Raw genomic sequence first — 18,298 nt, 5'->3', positions numbered from 1 at the left:
CAATATAATTGTATTATGGACACTTAGAAAGGAAAGTGAGAACAGAAGATTTCATAGAAACCCACATCCTCAGTGCAGGAATCAAGTTAAGGCATCCAAATTAAGACAAACAGATGATTCGCTAAGCTTCAATGCACAAATCTAGTAGAGAGAAGCCCAATGCTTCTCTAATTGGTTCCACTGTTGAAATATAAACACATTGTTCCATGACCTGAATTCTGAAATGGTAGAGAATAGGTCTTGAATTTCTTTCAAGTTCTTGAAGAGTCTTACCTTCTGCTCCTCTTTATTCAAGTGGTTATATAAGTCTTTCAATCTCTCTTTATACATTTTTTATTCCCTTGTCATCTTTACTGCTCTTCTTTGAATTGTTCCAGATTGACTCAATTCTTCTCACAATGGGGTGCCCAGAATTGGCTATAACACTCAAGGTAAATTCTGTCCAAATAAAAGCATGTGGAACTATTATTACTTATGACATTCTGAAATGTAATATTTTTATTGTTGCTGAAAGCTTTCATTTAGGTTTTACATAACATATTCACATTTGATACCCTAAAAATTATCTGATTAACTTGCTCGTATGAATTATGATTGCAACATGTATTTTATTACTCATTAGATTCAATTGGACTTAAGTTTATCCAGAATCTATTACTATCTTCGCTTACTTATTGCCTCACAGAAGTGTTGTGATTGTTCCTCCTAAGAATCCTAATTAGTATGTTCATTCATGGTTTAACTTTATCTGTGAAATAGGCTGCCATGATTTGTTCAATCAACTATGATTTAGTCCAGCACCTTGGATTTAGGATTATCTGGAAAAACAGAGCCTCTAACCTACTTCATGCATAATGTTAAGCAATGAAACCACATCATTGCTAAGCACCTTCATGATCAGCCCTTTATTTCATCAAAATAGAACAAAGGAAGATAGATAGATAGATAGATAGATAGATAGATAGATAGATAGATAGATAGATAGATAGACAGACAGATATAGATAATTTATAGATAATGATTAATGTATTTTAAATAATAGCACAATCCATCTCTGTGTCCTCTCTTGAAGCTCAGATATTTTTGAGATGCTGAGTTTATATGGGCCATGTCAAGATCATTGTTATTCCCTCTTTGTAGAATTATTTCTTTTAAAACCGTATCTATAGGAAAACATCCACTAAATAGAGGATGTCTCAAATAGAAGATTGTTCTCTGTTCAGTAGGACCCATGAATATCCTTGTCCCTCTGTAGATTCTTTGCTAATAAGAATGATTAGCCTGGATTAGAGTAATCAAAATCATGAACTCACTATATATTATAATTTCACCAAATCTTTAAAATCATTTGAAGAAAGTACACCCAGCTAGGAAATCTGTTTTTGATTCACTGGAAGAATTAAAATGAACATTTTCACAACTGTAGCATGAAAATGAATTAAAACTGCACGCAACATAACCTCATGCTGTCTTTGTGAAATTATAGAAAAAAAGTGTTGTCATTAACTAGCTTTGTATGTAGTAGAAACTACAGTTTGTGTTCAAGCTATATAATATTTTGACCATTTGCCTAAAATATTTGCAAAGTAATTCCATGCATAAATGTTCCCCAAGGAGAGCATGTTCTGTAATCCTGTTTTGAGGGGTGTTAGATGCATGAGATTGCTGAGCCCCACACAAAACGGGGTAGGTCACAGCCAGCAAGACAATCTTTTCCATATCAGATTTCCATACACAGAGCAGAATATCAACAAATATTTTAGATACTATTTTGTCCCTTTGACAAGTAACATTCAACAATATAAGTCAATGTGTATAGATGGTCTTGAACTGCCTGTACTTTTCAGTACATACAGTATTTCTTCATTTTCACTTTTAAACAGAACTAATCATGATCTCATTTTGAAAAGCTTGTAGTAGAAAGTTTTCATTAAACATGATCCACTGTTGGGGCAAACAGAAATAGAGGCTTCTGTCAGACCTGTAAGATTGATTGATTGATTGATTGATTCCATCTTTATTATTTTATAAATAACCCAAAGCAGCAAACATACATAATACTCCTTCCTCCTCCTCCTCCTCCTCCTCCTCCTCCTCCTCCTCCTCCTCCTCCTCCCACAACAACAATCCTATGAGGTGGGTTGGGCTGAGAGAATGTGACTGACCCAAAGTCATCCAGCCTTTTATAAAGCCTATGATTGCACTTTAACTCACAATCTCCTGGTTTCTAGCCTGGTGACTTAACCACTAGCCTAAACAATTATCCCAAATTGTAATCTTTTCTGACTAAAAGAAAAGGAATTTTACTCACCTTAATGAAGCAGAATAAAACTGACAAAAGGGAGCAGAGACCAATTTGTGTAATCACCTAATGACAGATCTATAAGAAAAGATACCAGTGTAAAATTTAATTCCAAATTGAGGATACTTGATTAATCTCATCAGTCATCCACTGTTCATTATCAAAAGAACAACTGGCATTTCCAGTTATGTTGCCATTTTGGAAAAGTACAAGGTTTCTTAAAAACAAAAATGCCCCCATGTACATAAATAAGAACAATCCAATTTTCTTCCTATGATCCAAAAGGCCTATGGTCAACAAATCAGAGGTCTAGAATTCCACAATTCATAAATTTTACAAAAGTTTTTACCTTCCTATTATTCTCAATTCTTCTTTTCTGAAAGCTGGAAGCCAGCAATCATTGCTCCAATAAAGTGTATGATATTCCTCCTCAGATTTCTACTATCTTTCATCATCTGTGAATCAACTTACTGTTCAGAAGCAAAACATTACAGAAGGAAGGTGTTTTCTTACATAAATAACTATAGCATTGCCTACATTTAATGTTTCAGTTCTGAAAGTTCTATATTTCAGACATGAAAATGCTGTCTAAATTCCATATGTAAAAAGTACAGTTTGTCATTTCTAAAAGTGTATCTTGACTGAAAGAAGAGATCAACCTTAAAACTGCTTATCTTTTTTGAGAAGTGAATCTTATTTAGCAGTGATTTAAATCGCTTAACTTTATTTCAAACTGCTGATTGTACATATAGCAGTGGATATCCTAGAAATGTACTTCATAATTAAAAATTCTAGCTTTGTTCTAATCCAATACCAATTGGTTTGTTCTCTATTCAAATCTCAAATTACAAATTATGTTTCAATGAGACACATTGATGACATTTACTAAAATTCTGAATGATTTCCCTGTTCTCCCATCTTCTCTAAATTCTATTCCACACTGCATCCAATTAGAGCAGGAAAATATATCAAACCAATTTGTTGGTCTGACTATAATATTGAAAACACTTTTAAGACAGTTTCTGGTCTTGCCTTCAGTTATTTCCATATAACTCATGTAACCATGTTTTTTGTGCTTTTCTATACGTGGAAGTTCAAACTGTGATAGATCACATGCCTGGATCTCTGCATTTTGAATGGTACATTAGACAGAGATCACCAGGCTGAATATGCCTCTTGGGGAAAAGGGAGGTCAAGTATTGACTATTGGGTCAACTTTTAAAATTTTCTACCTATCTTTTAATTAGGTGATCGTCCTCCCTTTGTATTAGCTATGATAATGTATACAATAGATTAGTGAAAACAGAGGCAAAGAATTTGGCACCCTGAATTTCGAAATTAACACTATCCTAGGATCCAAGAGGAAAACATGCTAATGCTGTAATTCAATGGTTAAAGTCAGAATATACTTCAGAAATTTGCCCATGTTTAATTGCCAATTGCCCACAGAAATACAAGACTAGGTTGTACAATTTGCTGATCAGCAAATTTAAGTCAATTTTTTCCTCAGAGAAGAGGAAGCATCTATTTTTTCTTAATAGCAAAGCAACAATGGTTTGATTGAAAATGCCAGCAGCTCAAAGAGAGATTTAGAGCTGCCTATGTTGTTTACAAACTTTATCCCTCTAAGACCCTTTAATATAAATCAATCCTGAGGAAGAAAAAACAGACAGCTATAAAACATGCATGGCATCAACTTATCATTTTTGTCAGACAAAAGAAAATCTCTTTTCTGGCATATTTCTATCCAAGCGCTTGCTGTATTAATTGAGATCCAGGTCAATCAGAACCTTGCCCAAGTACATTATCAAGCTTTGTATACTGCTCCTAATTACTATAGTGAAGCTGGGTATTATGATTTTAGCACTCTGAATAGCTGATCTCTAGTTCCTTTAGAAGAAGTGGTCAAATTCATAGTCACATAAAATTAAAAATACCCCAGGTAATAAGCTTGTCTTGCCTGAAGTAATTAAACTGAACTGTAGCTAGTGGGCTCATTCTTGGCCTCTATATTTACATTTATCGACCAAGCAGGGCAAATCCCTAAAGATGGGGGTGGGGGAGAGAAGGGAGAGGGATAACAATTACAGTTCTTATTTACAAGAAAGACAATAAGATCCAGCTAATTATTATAAACCTCTATGAAGTGTAATGAGTGGCAAATCATATCCAAAACATCTGAGTAATCAACTCCAAGCTTGGATAGAATTTGAAGAAATGTTAGACTACAGATAAAACAAGTTTCGAGAAAGTCAGTCAACTGTAGATTATATTTTAATATTGCACTACCTTATCCTGAAGTATGTATAGAATTCAAAATCAAGCATCTATGTGGCATTTAAATCTGTGTTTGATTCTACAGCCAGAAAAATACTATGGATAAGCTCAAGAATATCATTGTGGATAAACATCTTTATCATCTGATCCAGGATGTATACACCAACTCTTCTCTGACAGTCAGGTGTAATAATCAAGGGCTACTTGCAGATGCAATACATATTTATAGGGGTGTACAGGAAGAATGTATTATGGTTCTGCCTTGTTCAATCTATTCATAAATTCTATAACTGAGACAGGGAACAATTTAGATGGTCATGTCCCCAAATTTAGCAGCTTATAAATGCCAGGTACTACTACATGCAGAAGATGCACTCCTAATTTCCTTCCTGCTTTCCAATAGGACATAGAAAGGCAATAATAACTACTATCTAATACTGCAAATGAAATATATTGGTAATTAACTTCCAAATCTAAAATCATACTATTTGTTCAAAGGGCCAAAGTACAAAGACGGACTATAGAGTGGTTTCCAACTGAACAGATTTCCACTCCTCGATATCTGAGTGATTAATTGTCATTTCACAAGAATTGGAAAGCTTATCAAGATTGTTTCTCCCTGTTGGCATCAAGATTCATTCTTTCTTTCTTCCTTTCCTTTCCTTTCCTTCTTTCTTTTTTTCTTTCTTTCTTTTTCTTTTTCTTTCTCAAACTAGCACCAGCACTAGCTGCCTTAAAACTATTCTTAGCTAGAATAGAGGTGCATTTTTATTTAATTAACCAGAATTATTTTTCCTAGTATCCAAGAGCTGCAATAGAAAGGTACTAACATTAAAATATTTCCAAAAGTAATGGTGCTACAATATTCATAATGATTTTTAGTGATCATTTTCTGGGATTCAATTTCTTTTTTATTTGTTGTCCTAAATAAATACACTGGAGGCTTAATGTACATATTTCACTCTTTCTTTTCCTTTTCTAAAAACAAAAGTGAAAATTTTATCTGCTATAATTGGGTGGTTTATTTATGTGCATAGAATAAAGAGTTTCAGGGAGCATAAAAATGTGGTTCAAAGTTCAGTGCATCTCTGAACTATGGTATCAGTACATCCATGTTCCAAGTTGACTTGATATCTAAATTTGACAGAAACTGATTGGCGATCTCATAGTCTTTTCAAGCCTCAGCTTCTATGAAACTCATCTCTTCTTATAAATTGCCTGCACAAGTAATAACTGTTCATGAATGTGCTGTTATTTTTCAAGTGGTTGAACTTTTAAGGATCAGCATGACAGTTATACAATTATTGCTGAATCCAGCAGTGGGAATATCCTGGAACAAATTAAATCAGGATATCTGTAACGTTCACAGCTCCCACAGAGAAAATATACTGGATACATCTTCAATTCATCTTCTTTTCCTCATTCTTACAAATAGAATCTTAAGACACCTCACATTTCTGTTCAGTACTTGTAGACTTCAAAACACATAAGAAGCTCTCTAACCTTTGCTCTCCTGCTCACAGCTGGGTAGTATTAATGTAATGCCTTCCTCAGTAGGGTTATTAGAAAAGCTAGTCAAATGATCATTATCACCTTCCTGTACAGCTTCTCCTCATGCTTTCAATTCATTTGCAAGTTGCAATCAATTGTGTGATTCCCCAATCTGATTTTAAAAGCTTGAATGCATTTTGAGTCCCTGTAATGAAATCCTTCTCACCATGAATTGCCCAGTTTAAACACACACGGAGTCTTTGTTCATTCAGCCTGCTCATTTTAAACACCAGCAGAAATTTTGTCACCTTCAAAATTAGGTTTGGTTTGTTAAGAAGATCAGCTGGTTTCTTTACATGGGTTGTGGTTTTCTTAACAAGGAGGTATTTTGACTTCAGCAGCACTTCATCCCTTCTTGCCATTATAAAAGAGAAGAAGACACTTACTAAAATGGTTTCAGTTTTGTCAGTTGAAATTATCTTCTCATTTCACTGGTTTTTCTCCCAATGATATGGAATCTTGCCTAAATTATTTCAGAGCAAAAATGAGAGCTATCAGACCTAAAAATTACAAGGTAGTACAAAATAGATTCAAAGCAATCTGTTTTACTTGAAGAGAAATTAAAATATAGAATCATGCAGCTGATATACAACCTGCAGACCCAAAAGTTTTCTACTTGCTTACTCCTGTCTTCTTCTTAGCTTCTACTAAATTTCAATGGAAAATTAAAATGAAATGTTGTGCTTTAAAGACTAGATAGTATCAGAAGTGGGGTGCAGATGGCGTGAGAATAAATCAACATTAAAAAATCTGAATTAATTTTAAAATGTGGGATTTGACACTTGTCCATTTTTGCTTTCTGCTTTGTCCACATCCAGTGTTCCTTTATCCTGGTCCACATATGTGGTCCCCAGCACATTCTGCAAACCCTACATATAACCCTTGACCAAAAAAGTGTGCATGTTCATGAGCTAATACATAAGGGAAGCATTCTATGTTCCATTCAGTGTTAATGGATGGGAGGTGCTTCACTGGCAGACAGATAGTTTTGCACTGATCTGTGTTAACTGGCAAGAGCTCTGCTAGAGAGAAGGTTCATATTATTGGAAGGCCCATAGCATTTAAGTAATTCTAACCATATTTCCAGCAGCCGCAGCAGCACACAAAAATCTCTTGTCAGGACCTTTCAAGTGCAGGGAGGAGCCAGTCTTGATCTGCTACATCCAAAGTTTATCTTATCCACCTTGTTGTTTGTTGTTAGTTGCGAAGTCGTGTCCGACCCATCGCGACCCCATGGACAATGTTCCTCCAGGTCTTCCTGTCCTCTGTCATCTTCTGGAGTCCATTTAAGCTCACACCTACTGCTTCAGTGACTCCATCCAGCCATCTCATTGTCTGTCGTCCCATTCTTCTATAGCCCTCAATCTTTCCCAGCATTAGGCTCTTTTCCAGTGAGTCCACCTAACCTGGACCAATCAGTGATGCTATCCCAAGAACAGGTTTATCTTGTGAATGATGGACTGAATAGGCCAGTTAAGCTATTTTTGTATGATCTTCTGCTTAGCTTTATACCCTTATCAGAATTTGAAATCCAATAGAAGTTCTACTTTCCCATGCTCTCTTGATTCTACTCAGGAATGCTTTGTATATTATTAGATAATGCAGAAAGTTTGACATAAATTGTTTTTGAGAATTTATGCTAAATTTATAGCAATGCAATTTAAATGTGAGAAAATATTTTTTTCAAATCATCTTGATTAAAGAAAAAATGTTAGAGGTAGGACAAATAATATTAACGTACTTGCTAAGCACTTAAAAAAAAGTCTTTTTAATTTCTGACGGCTGCAAATTTGCTACGTTTTAACCTTCCAACAAGAATCTAAGATAACTATGTTCCATGTTCAAGAAAGATGTACACATAAACAAAAAAAGTCTTCACAATGACTAGCAACCTTGAGTCAAACTCGTATTGTCTTTACAAAATTTCATTCAGCCAAATCAGCCTTGGATTGACTGGACAAATTGGATTTCAGATTATTGTCTTCCAAAAGTAGCTGCTGCAGGAACTGTATTGGGACCAGGGCATAAAGCAGTTAATACTCTTCCACCCTTAATTGGTACTACAATTAAAACTATTCCTGTCTGAGATTTTAATCACAGTACAGGAAACACCTCATCTATCATATTTGACCATGATAACTTGGCAGATAAATAGTGAAGTGACAACTACAAGGTGAAAGGAGGGGGCTTTGGGGGGGTATTTTTCCCCCTTTCCATTCAATTGTGCCTGATTTTTGGAGATTGCTAAAGCCAGCTGGGTGACCTTGGGGCCAATCACTTTCTCTCAGGCTTAGGAAGGTGGAAATGGCAAACCACTTCTGAAAAATACTCAAAAATAAAACTGAAAGACTTATTCGGGGTTTCTCCAAGAAGGGACTGGCAGTAATGATAATTATCTCCTGTCATCTCTTTGTACAGTAGCCTGGTGAAAGATAGGTGATCCATTCACAGAGCTGAAGTAACATTATTTTGTCTCTGTTTTCTCTCATGCAAATAACAGCAATCTGGACAGATAAGGGATTTATTATTTGCATCAGAATCAGCATTAGAAAAAAGGATAAAGCCAGACCTCTCTAATATGGCCACTCTCTAGATATGAGAACTTCATCTGTATCATTCTCCAGAAAACACAGCCTTCTCTGTGAATTGGGGAAGATTATATTTAAACCAGTGATTGAGTCACGTTTTGAGGACTTAAATCTTCAACAAAAACCAATGGTCATTTAGGAATATCTAAGTGGCTAAAATCAACTAGATGGCAGACAGAGCATCACAGTGCAAGCCATGCCTCTTTTGAACATGTGTGTGATAGTGATATCAACACACATACAAAAGTGGAAAGGTTTATATCAGAATGCCGCGCCTTCATCTTTCCAATTTTGAATCCTCCTACCCATCCTTCCCATCCCCAGGCTCTTTGTGTCTTCCACACAATTATGATCACAATGGCTTTCCATTTTTGATCAGGTTCCCTTTACACCTAGTCCAGAGAGAAAAGGGGACATAAATTAAGATGCTCCTGTTTTTCCTTTGATCATTTTGCTCTTCATTTATTCACTTAATGTAATGGTCAGCAATAGCTACAGGAGCCACCTCCATGTCTTGTCTTACTACGCATACACACATACAAACTAAGGGAAGGACAGTGTGCACATGCGCAGCCCCACACACACTATCAACCCCACTAGGTAGACCAGGCCAGGAAACTGGGAAGGCTAAAACTAATTTTCTGAAAGTGGCTATAATAACAGTATCTTGCAGGATTGATTATGTTGCAATCCTGTATTCCTCTTGTTCTGACAATTCAGTGAATCAGGGTGGTGTCTACCTTAACAGCTTCTGAATATTATCTTGTTTCTCTTAAAAAATGCTGTTTTAGATATCTACCTTTTGCCTAGATATCTCTAACAAGATCATCTTCCTTACTTTCCTCAGATGGGCATATATACATACAAACATACATATATATATATATATATATATATATATATATATATATATATATATATATATGTAGGTCTTTGGTTGTTCGGGTTTTCTCCCACGTAAAATTGGAAGTGTCTTGGCGACGTTTCGACGAAGTCCCATTCGTCATCTTCAGGCTGGTGCTTTCAGCTTCGTGCTTCGAGCAGCATTGCTGCGAAGCACGAAGCTGAAAACACCAGCCTGAAGATGACGAATGGGACTTCGTCGAAACGTCGCCAAGACACTTCCAATTTTACGCGGGAGAAAACCCGAACAACCAAAGACCTACATATATATATATATATATATATATATATATATATATATATATATATATATATGAAAAATATGTTTTCTCATTTTCTAGAATTAATTTTAAATTTAGGAATAGAGAGGTATGAGATTGTGATCACCATAGATACTATATATGCATATGCACCTAGGTTAAAATGTAACAGATAAATTAAATATAAAAGTTAGATTATTTTTATGTTTTAAATCTTTTTATGTTTTAAATCTGCTTCTGGCTAATATTTAAGTGTTGCCCCTGACATGCCATTCAGAGCTACTCAATAAATATCATACAGGTCTACTTTAAATGAATAAATTCAGTGCATACATATGGGGTGCATATAGACTTAGCTTTCCTTAGCTGATAAGTAATAAGCTTTTGTATGTGTTTCTCCACCTGTAGTATTAGCTGCATATGATAAAAAAAATTAAATATTTTAAAAATACATAATGTGAGAATATAAAATAAAGCTATGGAACCAATGAGAACACAGTTCACAGTGTCTTAATACAATCCACCATCATAAAAAATACTACAAAGGGTTTTTTAAAAAAAACTCTTTCAAAACACCTCATCTTAAACGGGTGTTTATTATTATTATTTATTCAATTTATATCCCAGTTTTCTGCCCAAAAGGCAATCAGAGCCTCTTTTAGCCACCAAGAGAGAAAATGGGTTGCTATGGAGATAATACTTTCTCATGAACTCTTGACAACTTGCGAGGAAACTGTAGAAAAAATAATAATAATAATGAACCTCCAATTTATTAGGTGCTAAGGTATATAGCTCAGCTCTCAAGAATATGTAAAAAAAGAGGAAAACATGGAGCATCACTTCAGTGACATCAAGAAATCGTTGTGAGATGGCCTCCCTGAATTATGTCTCTAGGAACAGCTATTAATTTATTTTATTCAGTTGTGACATATATAGACTTAATATATAAATATATAGGATGAAATGATGAGAAACAGACACTGGTAATTCCTGAGAGATCAAAGTATGTAAACAAACCCCATGACTCCTAAAATTGTTTCTTACCACCCAGCTAAATCTCCCAAAACTTTTTTCTCTTTCTTTCATGAAATCAAGGCAGCTTTTGCAGTCTATTCCCCCCAGGAACATGCCACTCTCCTCTCTCCTTCCTCCCCCCCCCCACAGGCAGATGCTTGGGCTAAATTCCCTGCCAGGGAACTGTGGCCTGAAACACAAGGTAACCTTGATTGTCTGCTAATTTACATTCACCACTAACAGCCAAGAAGCCACAAAGCAGGGCGCGTGGTTTTTAATATTTAGAAACAGCAAAGCTGTTATTTCTTTCTCGCTTCTCGGGGAATGCAGATATAATTTGCAGAGAAATTACCAACTGGAAAAAGGCAGCTACACAAGCAGAAACTTAAAAAAGAGGATAAAGAAAAATGATTTAATTCACTTTCATGCTTCTGCAATTTACTATAGTATGTATCAGCACCACATTTGTGTATTATACTGTGATTGCTATTCTAAGGCACTTTGTTTTCCTGATTTTGCATGCATAGCTTTCTTTTTTCACCTTTTTTGACCCAAGCTAAGCTTCATTTTGGCAAATTCTCTGATGCGGATCATCCCCAGAAGTCCATGAAATAACAGTGCATGAAGTTCTATAATTTTCTCTTCTATTCCCGTTAATGAGTGAACTTTTAGTTTTTTTCTGAGCTTCTGTAAATAATATTGAGAAATCACAGGACTGAAGGGTCACCAATGTAAGTTTTGCCTTAAAATGCGATCATTTTTTAATACTGGCAAGGATATGCAAAGGCCTCTCTAACTAAGAACCAGGAAGAAAGTACAATTTATTACCAGATTCTTATCATTCTTACAGCTTTTTTAAAAAAAAAACTTCATATGAAGATTTCCATTACAAAATTTCAACTTTGATACTTTTGCGTTCTTCTCCAATTGTTTTCTTATTCTATTATCCCTTGGTATTGCCAGATCAATTATTCATACTTTCTTCTTTTCAACCATAATTAAATCTAGTGTGTTATGAAGAAGGCTTTATCAATTTGTATTTGGAAATCCTACAGTATTTTAACCTGCTCATTTTTTTACTACTTTTTCAAATATATATTCCCACCAGGTTTTTGTTATTGGCACATGATAATTTTTACAGATGTTCCAGTGAATAATTTTGGTAACTCTGTTATGTCGTTGTTTATTATCACTTTCTATAATTTTCTGGCTTGAGCTGACTATATGATGTACTGTTTGTTCTGTTTCTTTACACAATCTGCACTTTGAATCATTTGATAATCTTTCAATAGTGACCTTGAGTGCATTATTTCGAATAGTTCCTGGTGAGCAGCCAAATCAAGCCTTCAGTTGTTTTTTAAAGTTTCAATTGTATCTTTTTCCAGGTTTTATCTGTATCTATTTTCCCCTTGATCTTTTGTAGAAATTGACTATGTAATGCTTTTTCTTGCTAGCATTCTGTTCGATATTTATGTTTTGTTTCCTATATAGTCAGTAAGTTCCAATGTTTAACTTATATCAGTTCTTGTTCTTGGCTGTCTTTTACTTAATCAACCATTCCATGCTTTTCTTCTTCAACACTTATTGATTTGAAGTAAACCTCCACCATTTCTGCAAGGGAAGTATAAGTAGGATAAGTTGAATCTGTCATTTGTGCCTCAAGTGAGAATTCTAGATTGGTCCAATGGTCCACTTGTTTGTTTTCTTGCTTATCCATGGTATTCTCAGGTATTTTCCCCAAACACCAAAGCCAACAGACCCCTCGGTCCATCCCTCATGGCTTTGCCTATTAGATCGGAGAGTCTCAACAGAAAGTTGTATAGCTTGCATTGCTGCTAATCAAACTGCACACCAGGAAAGTTTATTTACCTGGTGGGAGAGACAGGAGGATTGGACAGCTTGATTAAGTGCAAACTAGCCATTGAGATTACCTTAACACAATATAAGTAACTATTAAAACACAATTTTAAAGATTTTTTTTTTTAAATCGCCAAATTTCATTGTCTAAAAGCGTGAAGCACAAATGAATGGCAGTCTCATTTAGATGGCAGTCAGAAATAGCTGGATGAATCTATAGGAATGGCTACATCAAAATCCCATGGCTTGATATTCAAGCTTCATGAAACATTCACATATGAGGATAATGATGCTTGTTTGTTTGCTTGCATTGTCATGATGCCAACAGTCCTGGGAGAAAGTATAGAAACTGGATTTCTTAAAGCATCATCTATCAAATAAGCCTCATAGCCTTTCCACTGGTTGAAGAGCATAGCATAGTTTTAAAAAACACAAACCATTTTTTACATGGAGGGTTGCTTGGCATGCTGCTTGAAAATCCCTCCAAAAATTATAGAAAAGGCAAAATTAATCTGGAACACAAGCAATGAAATCTAAAAGAAATAAATGTTCTTATTGATAATGTTTTATTGGCTATAAAATGAACAGCTTAATGCTTTTCACTCAAGATATTAATAAGCACGTAAAAAGTGCATGCTTTTCCCAGAGAACTGGAAAAGAATTCTTTTGAATTTCTTAAAATTATTAGCAGCATTGTACAGAAGTATATGAAGTAGCATTGGCAACATTTCATACTTTAGCTTTTGATGAAAGCACAGATGCATCCCTCAAAGATATTTGGCCCTCTACTTTCTTCCTTTCTTTGCTTACTTGCTTGCTGAGGCTTGTGTGCTGCTCAGTTCCCACAGATTTTGAGTTTACAAACACCCAAAACATCTGAATACCTCCAATCATATAGAATACACCTAAGTAATACATCATTAGTGTAGTGTCACATAATCTCCCATATCCCCAAATGAGGGGCCTGTCAAAACCCAAAAATGTGGAGGGGGTCCTGCTACTTGCAGTGCTTGTTCTATAGAAGAGGAACATCACCTGAGAAAGTTAGTCCTCAGGAGGTAAGATAGCAAGAGCAATAGCAGTTAGACTTATATACCACTTCATAGTGCTTTACAGCACTTTCTAAGCGGTTTACAGAGTATGCACATTGACCTCAACAATCTGGGTCCTCATTTTACTGACCTTGGAAGAATGGAAGGCTGAGTCAACCTTGAAATGGTAAGCTGAATTAGCCCGCAATACTGCATTCTAATTACTGCGCCACCACTGCTGTAGATGGCATTCTCCTGTGGTAAGGATTCTCAACAAGCTTTCTCTCTTGAATGTTACCTTTCAGAAGACAGCAGATTCAATCTGGAAAAAGTAGTCACCTAGCCTTGAGATGCTCTGTCAAACTTCCACAATACTTTGTAAATTTCAAGAAATGATGAATGCTTCTGAATATGATTTAGTAGCTTTCAGACCTTCCAATAACATGCACTGGGCACTTTTCAGCAATTATTTACAAGTATAATCACATTTTGGAATACTTTGAGCAAAATAAAAATAGCAGTCTAATTTCTAAAAGTTGCTTGCAAGAGTTGGTTCTCAGATTGATACTTAAGCATTATGTAGAGAACCAGCTGAAAACTTACTTATTATCAGTGAAGACAGCTGCTTCCTGTCTGGTAAACCAGAATGCTATCAGAAAAAGACTATCTTAATTCACCCCAAGACTACTTGTTTTAAACTGAAAAGTGGTTATTTGTTAAAATTTTTACACCTCTATGTGTCCATTTTAAAGAACTCTTGCTAGAGACAGTTCTATGAATTTCCACTTGAGGAAAAATCACTTTAAATTTGAGCACCCGTAAAGGGCATAATATCAGCACAAAAATTTTAAAAGCATGGAGAAGTAAGTAATATTAAAAGATTAGAATGAAGTTTTGTTGAGGACTTCCGGTTTTGCGTCATGGCGGAACAGGACACAGGAAGGCAGGACACTGCCTTCTGCGCCCGATTTCACCCTGCTGGGGGTCCTAAAAATGACCTAAAGTTGCCCCAAAGAGGCGATGAAGAGAAGGGGTGCCTTATTGATCATGTAGAGATGGCAATCTTCCTGTTCGATCCGCCTTCCAAACCGGCAGGGGAAAGATTGGCTACATACCTGTGGCCGGCCATTAGCTGCTGACAACCAAAGAAGAAAAAGCACTAATTAACACATTGTAAACAGCATGTTTGGAACTGGGTGAGAATATTGATCCTTTCTTTACTATTTTACAACTGAATTTCCTGGGAAAGGCTCCCAAGAAGCAAAAAACCTCCAATTGTGAATGGAAGCAGTGTTTTAATTTTATGGGGGACAGAAACATATAATACTAAAGTGGAAGTAATATAAAGCTACAGTTTTGATAAATTTGAGAACTGAGATAACTGTTAAGATTTTCTCTTTGGAAAAAAAACATTGAGGCAAAAATAAGAAATCAATCCTTTCTCTTAAGAGTGGAAAATAGACTTTGAATGACATCTAGTGGTGTCTTTGTGTACAGCACTATAATTGTTTCCTGGCTGCTTGGTGACTCTTAGCTTGAGAGAACAGCTGGCAATAAAGGAAAATATTTTGGCATACTTATCACCCTGACCTTCTTGGATTATAAATAACTACTGAGCTTGGACTTTTAATTTTAAAAGCTAATGGGAGAGAAAGAAAAAACTGGCTTTGGTCTATGCCTGACTGGGAGAAACTTTTGAGCTGTTTTCAGGGAGGTCGAATCTTTTGAATACCTTGAACATTGTGGATTACAACCTTGCCTAGTTGATAATTTTTGGATACCTGAGATAAAGGATCAGTATAAAATATTGCTTTCAGGACTGGACTTATACCCTGGAACCTATTGAATTATAAAGGCTACATATAAAGACAAGAAAACTAGATGAAACTTTGATCTATTCTTACTGACACTGGTGATACTAGAGGATCTCCAGGAACAATGCTTCAAGAAAAAACAAACACCTTTCAGAAGGAAATATATTCTATGCTACAACTAATTCACCAAACAATTGTTGCATACAAAGAGGACATAAAAAAACATAATGAGACTAAAAATAACTTAGATAATATAAATGAGCAAATCTCCAAATTAAATCTACAACTAGAAAGTTTTCAGATGACTGCAAAGCATGAACAAATAAACCAGAAATCAGAAGATGAAGCAGAGGAAATGGATTTAGAGACAGAAGAGATAAAAGAAGGGAAATGTAAATGACCATATACAAACAAAATACTGCAAGACTTAGCTATAACGATGAAAATGAAAAAGATCCTTTATCCCTCAGGTCTGCAAAATACATCTGATGGCAAGGAAGATTTTAAAAATGGAATATAGAGCTTTTAACAGAAAAGTCACTCGGGAGACAGAATGAAAAGAGAAATTGAGGGAGGAAAGAAACTGGGAGTTGCTTAAGGAATATAAATGAGCGGAATTCCCCCCCAAAAATACCCTACCTAAATTGTCTTCACAAAAATAGAAAGAAAATTACTAGGTAATTTAATTGCCCTGGCTTGGAAAGCTACTTTGCAAAGAAAGAAAACAAAAGTTAGATTTAAAAAACAGAAAATTTAACCTTTTAGAGAGGCATTATATTTTTAAATACTTGTTTGAATAAGGTTAAAAGAATGGCCAACCCTTAAATACTATTAGACTTTTATAATGAAAGATATGATTTAGAATTAAAAGAGCATTTTTTTTCTTTCTCTTTTTTGATATGGAAAATATGAAAATAAGAGAATTAGTATGAATAAAACATTTAGCTATATAAATGTAATTAATATTGAGAAAATCATAACTGACAAAGATTTTTAAATACTGATGGGAAATTAAACCTTAACAAGAGCACGAAAAACAGGATATTGATTTATGAATTGATATTATTGTTATTTGTATAATATTAGTAAAATATGATGAAGATGCTTATATCTAACTTTGTATACATCAATAGTACCAAAAATTGTAACTGTGTAATGAGGGGAAAATGTAAAAAATATGGAGAAGAAAGGAGGATCAGGGGAAAAATACTGGATTGTGTAGTACTGAAAAGATTCATATTGAAGAAGTTAATGTCAAATATATGAACCCAGACAACACATTGTTTACTAAGCACTAAAGATTATAATTCTTAAAAATCAATAAAACATTTATATTGTCTTCATCATCCATGTTGCTTCAAAATGCAATCTGACATCTGAAATAAGCATTTCAATTTGCATATGGTAAAACTAAATGATATCAGAGGACAGTTTTATGGAATGACTAAAGTTAAGATTGTTTAAATTGGAGGTCCCAAGAAAATTATCAAGTGGATAAGCAATTTTATAATTACTTCATGAGCTGAAAATGATTGTGCCAACATGCTTTCAGAGAATGAGATTGGATGATGGAGGAGTCTGCTTTAGTAGCACAGTAGAATTCACTTTTGAAAATGATCAGGTCAGTTTCTTGTGTTCACAATGTGAAGATTTTCTTGCTGGAAATATAGGAAATATGTTCACACAGAAAAACTTTAACATATGTTTTTCTCTGTACAGTCTTAGAACCATTAAGTCAGCTGCTCTAAACAGGTCAACTTGCAGATGAAATTACAGCTAGTGCACCTTATTATACGTTTAGGTGCATTTTTAACAAAATAGCAAAATTATTTTCATCACAAATTCATAAAAAATAAAGTATATTATTTGTATTATACCTTCTTCGGTGCACTCAAGCCTTGGCAGACACATTTGAACTCTGCTTCAAAAAAAAAAAAAAAGGTTGCACAAAAGAAGTCTTGCACACAGTCTCCAAAGCTTTGAGGAAACATTGTTTCCCAAGTCAAATCTAGAACACACACTCATTCCTGAAGCTTTGAAACCCTTGAAGCTTCCCCCCTCCCAATAAAAATGATATTTTAGCCCAAGTGCTGGAGTTTAAAGAAGAAGAAAAGATGTAAATTCTACAGATACAAATGCATCATGACTGAGTTTCTCCATAACATAAAATAAAAAATAACCCAACACAATTTAGAGAGCAAAATTGTGTTAACTCATTTCCACAGACTTTCTTGTCTCACTATATCACTAGTTATGTTACACAGGGTAGAATCATGCATTAAAATAAGAGTGTTGCACAGCTGGTTTATTGTCTCAGGACCAGTTCTTCCTGATCATTTATTTTTCCAACAGAAAAAGAAAATTTAAAAAATAGTGTCATCCATAATTACAGCTATGTCTATGGCTGGGATGAGTACATTTCAATGTTAGGTAATAGCAAGTACAGTATTTTAAATCATTTAGCTATTTTCCTTATGAAAGGATATGGCTATGTTTCATGATTGGATATATTATAAATATAACCAACATTATTTAAACAGGCACTCTATACGAGATTTGGAAATTGCACCAAAGAAACAAAACTAACAACACCTAGCCTCTTTTCTTCAGGAAACTCAGCCTGGCAGCAATGCTGGATGTATTACTTCATATTTAGTCTAAGTAAGAACTAAGACAAGCTCTCCTGCTGTTCCTTAGGTGC

General features: G+C 34.9%; 1 protein-coding gene across 4 annotated transcripts in view; it reads right to left on the bottom strand.

The window, feature by feature from the left end:
- The window catches only part of RBM12B (RNA binding motif protein 12B), a 51,754-nt gene that overhangs the window by 10,793 nt on the left and 22,663 nt on the right, over positions 1–18,298 (bottom strand). For all 4 annotated transcript variants that reach the window (XR_005557330.1, XR_005557332.1, XR_005557333.1 and 1 more), the window contains 2 exons: positions 2,312–2,380; positions 274–438 (listed from right to left, as the gene is read on the bottom strand). The gene's annotated coding sequence lies outside the window, so the exon portion shown is untranslated. The remainder of the gene's footprint in view (positions 1–273; positions 439–2,311; positions 2,381–18,298) is intronic.

This window comes from Crotalus tigris, unplaced genomic scaffold (genome assembly GCF_016545835.1).
Source record: "Crotalus tigris isolate CLP2741 ecotype Arizona unplaced genomic scaffold, ASM1654583v1 scf7180000018168.854452, whole genome shotgun sequence".
NCBI lineage: Eukaryota > Metazoa > Chordata > Lepidosauria > Squamata > Viperidae > Crotalus > Crotalus tigris.
This window is presented reverse-complemented; position numbering and strand designations above follow the sequence as displayed.